The following is an 8,250-nucleotide window of genomic DNA, read 5'->3' as shown; positions in this document are numbered from 1 at the left end:
AAGCGCCCCGCCAGAGTGTGCCGAAGCCAGCCCCGCTGGGTGGCGGGAGCGGTCCCCTCCGTCAGGCGACAGCCCTTGCCCTGAGAACCGGAAGTGCGAGTTGCACAGGGACGGCTAGGAAGGGCCCCCGCGGAGAGCGACCCGAGCCCGCGCGTCTCGTTCCCTCGGGTCGGAGGGCGTGAGCCACGGGGGACGAAGATCAGGCCGGAGAACTTGGGGAACCGCCAGCCGGGAGGTTCCGCGCGCTCCCTGTTTCTGCCTCCGCCTTTTTGGACGCCCTCTTCGCTTTGATTTTCATCTCGTTTGGCCTTCTTTTTCCAAGCCAGGTGATTGCTGAGGCTGTACTGCAGTGGGTCTCTCTGACGTGATTGTTTTGGATATTCCGTAACGGAATGTTGCTTCCTAAGCATGTTATTAAGTTGTGGGGTGCTTAGGCGTTACTTGCAGACGAGGCTCGAGTACGGCACAGGGGTCGTGGGGCTTCATGGCCTTTGGTTTGTCCATTCAACAATACTTAAACAACTTAGCTGGAAAGACGTAAGCGAACCTTTGGGTTTATGTTAACACAGGCATTAAGAGAAGCGTCTCAAGTAGGAATGGCTACGGGTGTGAGCTCTCTCCGCGGTAGGAGGCCGCTGTGGAGATCGGGATGCGGCTGTTTCACAGTCACCTGGTGTTTTGTGATAGTCTCTGGCAAAGACGGCAAAGTACTCCACTTGATTCCCGTCGAGATGATGATTTCACAATTGACTTGCCCGAGTTCTTGGTTGTCAGCTTTGGGAAACCTGCTTGTGGACTTTTGCAATAGTTATACAAGGCAGTGATGCCAGAAGGACTTTATCAAGATAAAAATTTGTGATTTGCAAGCGAAGGCTGATGTCAATGACTTTTGGAGTTTTTTTTTTTCTTCTCTCTGTCTAAAATTGACCAGACTGGCTAATTATTCAAATGGTAAGTCCGCGTCATCTACATGAGTCCTTAAGCATAGTCAAGTAACGTGACATTGACATTTCATAAGTAATATTTGTACTGATGATTTGGCCCCAGAGGAAGAATAATTGGTAAATTAAGGGAAGTGTCTGTAAGATTTATATATGAAATTAGAGCTGGACCACTGGACAGCAGAGAGGATCATAGAAGCAATAATTGAAGTGAAATATTGACAGGCTTGGAAATGTTGGAAAGTCTTTTTCTTAAGTACTTAAGCTGAAGATGCGATCAAATTGTTATTTATAACTTTACTTCCACATAGCCTGGGTCTTAAAAGAAAACACTTAGCCAGGCTCGGTGGCTCAGCCTGTAATCCTGCGCCTTTGGGAGGCTGAGGTGAGTGGATTGCCTGAGCCCGCGGGTTTGAGACACGCCTGGGCAGGCGAGACCTCATCTCTACAATAAATCAAAAATTAGCCGGGCGTGGTAGCACACACCTGTAGTTCCAGCTCCTTGGAAGGCTGAAGCAGAAGGATCGCCGGAGCCCAGCAGGTCGAGGCTGCGGTGGCTGAGAGCGGCCACTGCATTCCTGTCTGGGCAACAGAGTGAGACTCCAACTCAAAAAAAAGAAAAAGAAAACACTTCGTTTATCTCTCCAAATTGAGAGACTTTTCAAAAAATGAAAAGCAGCTCATCTTAAACAGGCTTTTTGCATCACTTGGAGGAGTAAACTGAAATAATTTGAAAAACTAGCAGGGATGACACTGGAATAACTAAGGTTAAATTGTGGTTAAAAATAATTTGTTTGACTAAAGTTATGAGTTTAGAATTAATTGTATGCAAATAGTGCTAATATGCTTTTTCCCCCTAAGATATCGCTTCTTAATCTTAAGAGTCTCTGTTTAGGCCAGGCGTGGTGGTTTATGCCTGTAATCTTAGCACTTTGGGAGGCTGAGGTGGGAGGATTGCTTGAGCCCGGGAGTTTGAGACCAGTCTGGGCAACATAATAAGGCCTCATCTCAGACATGGAGGCTTGCTTTTAGTCCCAGCTACTTAGGAGGCTGCGGTGCTAGGAGGCTGGTGCAAAGCCTGCACACTCCAGCTTGAGTGACAGAGTAAAACCCTGTCTCAAAAAAAAACCAAAAAAACAAAAAAAGCCCTCTGTGCAAGCTTCTTTGAATAAATATTAGTGGGAGGCAGCATTAAGGGAGCCATTGCTTACTTTCCAGTACTAATGTTCGTTTAATGTTTTCCTTTCCATAACCAATTAAATATTTTAAGTACTCTATATTAACCTATGCTGAGTTCATAGCATTTTTTATTCTTGCTGTCCTTAGTGTCTTCATGTATCTTTACTTTCTCCTCAGATTTTAGGATCTGAGGGGCAGGGACTGCAGATTCTCACTTTTTATTTTTCTTCACAGTAACTGGCACACTGATCACATAAACACTTCCAAATTTAAGAATCAAAATTTTGAAAATAGTTGAAATACAAAAATGGGCCGGGCATAATGGCTCACTCCTGAAACCCCCGCACTCTGAGAGACGAAGGCTGAAAGATCACTTGAGCCTAGGAGATCAGGCAACCTAGCTTGGGCAACGTAGTGAGACCCCATCTCCACACACAGACACACACACAGAAAGAAAAAATAAATACAAATACAGATATGCTTTGCAAACAGTAAAAGTATTCTAAATAATAGATTCCTTAGTCTTGTTAGGTTTTTAAGACCATCCATTACTTGGCTCATTCTTTATCTCCGTCTTCTGATCAAAAGCTAGGTCATCTCTTTTCCCCAGTTCTTTCCAGTAAGATTTTCACTCAAGTGAATCACACTGGTTTCACTAGACCCTTAGCAGATGGGTTTAGGCAATTCAGTAGGTAATAGTCCTTTGCCTGCTATAGGGGTACTTGCTGTATTTCTTAGGAGAACAAAGAGACCCTGAGAAAGTGAGAGTTACCGTTGTTTGAAGGTGAGTGTAGGAAGTAATCAAAAGAAGTTGATAACAAGGGTGGTCAGTTTGTATTAAGTAAAGGAAAGAGCAGTTATTGCTGTAGAGCCATAAAAAGTATAATCTGTACTTTGGTTTGGACATAGATCAGTTTTGCATTTATTTGAGCAGTTTCCATTACTGGAGTTTGGAAATGATTGCTGTAGAAAAAAAGTGGAGATGATAGAGACAAGGGCAAGTTAGATATACTCACCAAGTCAAGATATCTTATAGCTTTAAACACAGGACAGCACTCGGAGCACTTGTTCTTAGTATTTAGTGGAGAGGATGTTTCTCCATGCAGCACAGAATAAAGGATCCACTAATCAGTTAGTGATTTAGATTTTTTAAACAGCTTTATTGAGATATAATTACCATACCATATAATTTACCCACTTAAAGTGTACAATTCAGAGTTTTTATTATGTTCACTGGATTGTGCAGACATCATCAAATCTAATTGCAGAAAAATTTCAACCTTCTTAAAAAGAAACCCTGTACCCATTAGCTCTCACTCCGCAACCCCCATCTACTCCAGCCCTAGTCAGCCACTAATTTACTGTCTATAGACTTGCCTATTTTGTTTTTTTTTTTTGAGTTGGAGTCTCACTCTGTCGCCCAGACTGGAGTGCAGTGGCCGCTCCTGGCCACTGCAGCCTCGACCTGCTGGGCTCCGGCGATCCTTCCAAGTAGCTGGAACTACAGGCGTGCGCTACCATGCCCAGCTAATTTTTTGATTTATTGTAGAGATGAGGTCTCGCCAAGTTGCCCAGGCGGGTCTTGAACCTGCGGGCTCAGGCAATCCACTCACCTCAGCCTCCCAAGGCGCGGGATTATAGGCTGAGCCACCGAGCCCAGCTTAGACTTGCCTTTTCTGGATATTTTATATGAATGACATTGTACAATATGTGTTTTTTGTGACTGGCTTCTTTCATTTAGCATAATGTTTCCAAGTTTCATCCACATTATAGCATGGAATCAATACTTCCTTTCGTTTTTATTGCTGAATAATATTCCCTTGTGTGGAGTAAGGTCAGAGTTCACAAAGGGCTTTCACCTCTGCATTTGCCCTCTGCACATTTACATTAGCATTCCTTAAGGTGGTGCAGCTTTGGGAGCTGATGGAATTCATTTGGCTCTATAGCATTTCATGGTTTTCCTAATATAGTTGATAGTAAGAACTTAAAAGCGGTGTGGGGTGGTGGGGTTCTTCTTACTAGCAGGTCTCCTTCTTACTAGCCGGTCTCCTGGGCTTGTTGTGAAGGGTAAATGAGAATACTTACTCTGTGCAAAACACTTTGCTTAGCCACGCTCAAGACAAACAGTTCATCGAAACATACTTTGTTTAGCCAAGCTCAAGAATCAAAGAATTGCCAAAATCACAGTTGTGATCACAATGTCTGTTTTTACATTGGATAACTGCACGGTATTAACCTCAAATGACTTGAGTAGTGGAGCCTATTAATAGGAGGTGCCTTTCTTTTTTTTTGAGTTGGAGTCTCACTCTGTCGCCCAGACTGGAGTGCAGTGGCCACTCCTGGCCACTGCAGCCTCGACCTGCTGGGCTCCGGCGATCCTTCCACCTCAGCCTTCCAAGTAGCTGGAACTACAGGCGTGCGCTACCACGCCCAGCTACTTTTTTGATTTATTGTAGAGATGAGGTCTCGCCAAGTTGCCCAGGCGTGTCTCGAACCCGCGGGCTCAGGCAATCCACTCAGGAGGTGTCTTTCTTTAACTAGGCTTTGAGGTATCACATGATTTGAAGAATCTTATGAAATGTTAATTATTTAGATTGGCAAATGCAGAAGAAATATTAATAACTACCACTTACTGAATGAATGCTTGAAGTGTGCTAGGCACTTGACAGAGATTATTTTTAAACTCTTTGAGCTGTGTGCTCCATTGATTCCAGTGGATGGGGCGGAAATGGAGGCTTAAGTAAGTTACACCCTTTGTCTGTGGCTTTGTAGTTAGTAAATTGCAGAGTCAGAATTTGAAGACACATCATCCATTCTGCAATGTCTACCCCGCTATATATGTTGGTGATCTGCCTATAGACTACATGAGTGCAACAGACTGGATGAGCACTCCCGGGAGTAGATTTCTTTACTCTACGAACTTTACCAAAAACTTTTTGACTGAAGAAACACAAATGTGCATTTGCTTGGTTTTTCTGGAAGCATTGCAGAAGAGTTGGTACATTTTAGGATTAAGTAGCTTGGGATTTTCTTCACATTTGCAACTATGAATCTTGTTGCTGCATGAGAAAATGTTGGAAAGTCACTGAAAAGCTTAACAAAGGATTTGACTGCCATCAGAATGGCTGGACTTGACTTTGAATGCTATTTTCAGTTTTTCACTCTGGGGCATTCTTGAATGGACTTAGCGACTCCCTAGAGGTCCAGGTGGATAAATACAACATGCTCCCTGTTGACATTCAGAAAGTTCTAGTGCTAGGATAGAGCTATCTGTTCTTGTTGGTGAGCCGATGTTGATCATGGTAGTTTCAAAAAGGCAGGGCAGGTGAGGGAAGGCAAAGAACAAATAAACTTAATCATAAAGTTTTTGGAATATCTGTTCATTTCGTGCTTCAGCTCCCAAAAGGAAGTCCGTGTACCTAAATGGAACAGGTTCTCCAGATTGGAGGTGCAGGGCAACCTACTCGTGTTATGTAAGAGGAGACAGATGCAGCTGGAAGACTGGACCTGAAAGCAGACCTTGATCTGATTTGGAGGAAGAACCAATGAGGGAGGTTTCCTGGGATGGAGATTCAGCCTCTGTACTTATTCCCTGAGTTAGGACATCTTCCCTCAGCCCCTTTCCCCCCAGCCCCCATTGCCCCACCCTGTTTTTTTTTTTCTATTCTTCCTCTTCCTTTTTGTGCAACACTAGCTTCCCTATTTAGAGTTCAAACCTGAAAACATGGAGACCCCAACCTAGATTTGGATTCTGGCTTCCCTAACTTACTAGCAGGTCACCTGGGCTTGCTGTGATGGGTAAATGAGAGTACTTATTCTGTGTAAAATAGATAGTACATAAATGTTTAATAACTTGTTATTATTAATAGTACTATTAGCCTTAGTAGCACTGTGCACTCATTACTTGAGCCAATTGCCAGGATGAGGTTTAGTAAGAAAAAGTTAGTATCTGGGTGACTGCGTTTTCAGAAAAATTTGCTTCTTGCAACTAAAAGCATTGAGCTTTAAAACCAATATTTTTGTTTGTTTTGGTTGGTTGAATCGAGGATAATTTATTCCTTTTGGTTTCAGAAAAATGTGTCAGAAGATTTAGATAACAAAATGTGTAAGTTCAGAATACATGGGTAAGAGGATTTGAATAGATTAATTTTAGTGCCATGGGATGCTCTTTGTAAATAAGGAGAAGTTAATTTTTGGAAAATAGTGGATTCTTTATTTCATTTCTTTTCTTGTCCTCTAGAAAAAAATTAAATGCAGCAATTCACATGCATCTCTTTTGGGGTAGAGTGAGCTTAAGGCTGGGGGACAGGGTGAACATAGCCTGCTCTGGGCATGGAGGAGTATGATATAACACTATTTATTTGTTTGTCCCTACACCAAAACACTATTGTGTGCCAGCTGGACCTTGTAACAGTTCAGTGAGATGGCAAACAGTAATCGAATGAATACCTTGTGCCAGTAAGTGGTGGGAAGACAATGCACTTGTTCTGTGAGAGCTTGTGAGGGGAGGTCCTCGAGCTTCCCTGGGAGGCCATGACTGAGCTGAGATCTGAAGGGTGAATGTGAGTTATCTGTCTGAAGAGTGGAAGGAAGAGAGCAGAGGGAACAGCAGTTGCCAAACTTCTGAGAAAAAGAGCAAGGCCCTCGTTAATGAGGCCTGAGTGACTGGACCCAGGGAAGGGTGGGCACGATGTGCCCGGGAAAGGAGAGGTAGGAAGGGCCCAACCAGCAACCAGGGCCTTGCATCTTTGTCCTGGAGACAAATGGGAAGCAAGTGAGGGGGTTGTAAGCAGAAGGGTGACATTGTTGAGTTTGCAAGTGTCCCCAGAATTTCCTCCCTGATGTTGTTGCTGGCCGTCTTTGAGAAAACCACTGCCAACACAGAGATTGGCCGGTGTGAGTTATTCTGATAATCTCAGTTAAAATTGCCTTGCTAAAAATGCAAGTGTATGCTTTATAGTAAGGGAGGCCACTTTTGTGCACTTCTGGTTATCATTTCTCAGACACCATTTCTCTTGGGGGGAAAATATAAGTATGGGAAGTTCCTCTCTTACTAGAGATTTAAGTGATATAGTTGCTGAATGAACCCTGAAACTGGGTTATTGCTTTCTCAGTAACTCCTTCATTCCATGGTGCTATGGTTGAGAAGCTTACCACAAATCCATATCAGAAGGAATGTTTTGTTTTATTTATTCATTCTATCTTATGAGACAAGGTTTGTGCCCTGTCACTAAATGGCAATGCTAGGGAGACTGTCCAGCTTCTGAAAAGTTATCTTCACTGCCATTGAATAAAGTTATTTCTATTTAAATGACCTAGTCATAATGGACCGGGAGGAAAGGCTAGCCAATTTGAGAATTCAAACAGTTAGTTCCTCGAGTATTACATTGGGATACAGCATCGTTAACAAACAGATTGGATTTGGAGGCAGCTGGACAAACGCAAGCTTTGCTGTTACTAAGCCGTTTGACCTTAGGCAAAGATAGTTAACCTCTAAGCATAACATCCTTTATCTAAATGGGGATGATACTTCGCAGGATTATTTTGGCAGGGAAATGAGGTGTAAGTGAGGTTCTAATGTAGTCCTTTGTGTGTTTTCACAGATACCAAGTAGCATATGTTTAAGAACATCTTTCATTTGTACAAATTACGCTTATTGATGAAAGGGGGTTGTCAAAATCAGGAAATTATTGTAATTCACGCAGCAGATATACTACTGAAAACCTGAAGTTGTGAACAGATCAGTTGGGAGATGATTAGTACTATTGCAGAAGACTTCCCTGCCTGGCGAAAGATGTACTAGGCAGTTCCTTTATGTATATTTCCCCTTAGTGAATCTAAAACAGGGTGGAATTAGACACATTGGGTAATGTGCGACTTTCAGTTATATTTACTAAAACCTTAGCGTCATCTTTGAAATTCTCCACATACAATTAGGAAATCCCATGGCGCTAACTTCAAAATATCTAAAGCCTAGTCATTTCTTTATTTTTTTTATTTTTTTGAGTTGGAGTCTCACTCTGTCGCCAGACTAGAGTGCAGTGGCCGCTCCCAGCCACCGCAGCCTCGACCTGCTGGGCTCCGGCGATCCTTCCGCCTCAGCCTTCCAAGTAGCTGGAATTTACAGGCG

General features: G+C 43.1%; 1 protein-coding gene across 1 annotated transcript in view; it reads left to right on the top strand.

Moving 5' to 3' along the window:
• HSD17B12 (hydroxysteroid 17-beta dehydrogenase 12) overlaps positions 1–8,250 on the top strand; it is a 176,906-nt gene that overhangs the window by 637 nt on the left and 168,019 nt on the right. The gene's annotated exons all lie outside the window — the stretch shown is intronic.

The sequence above is a fragment of the Carlito syrichta genome, unplaced genomic scaffold, assembly GCF_000164805.1.
Source record: "Carlito syrichta isolate Samal-C Ts95f unplaced genomic scaffold, Tarsius_syrichta-2.0.1 Scaffold308800, whole genome shotgun sequence".
Taxonomy (NCBI): domain Eukaryota; kingdom Metazoa; phylum Chordata; class Mammalia; order Primates; family Tarsiidae; genus Carlito; species Carlito syrichta.
Note: the sequence above shows the minus strand (reverse complement) of the source record. Positions and strands in the feature narration are given on the sequence as shown.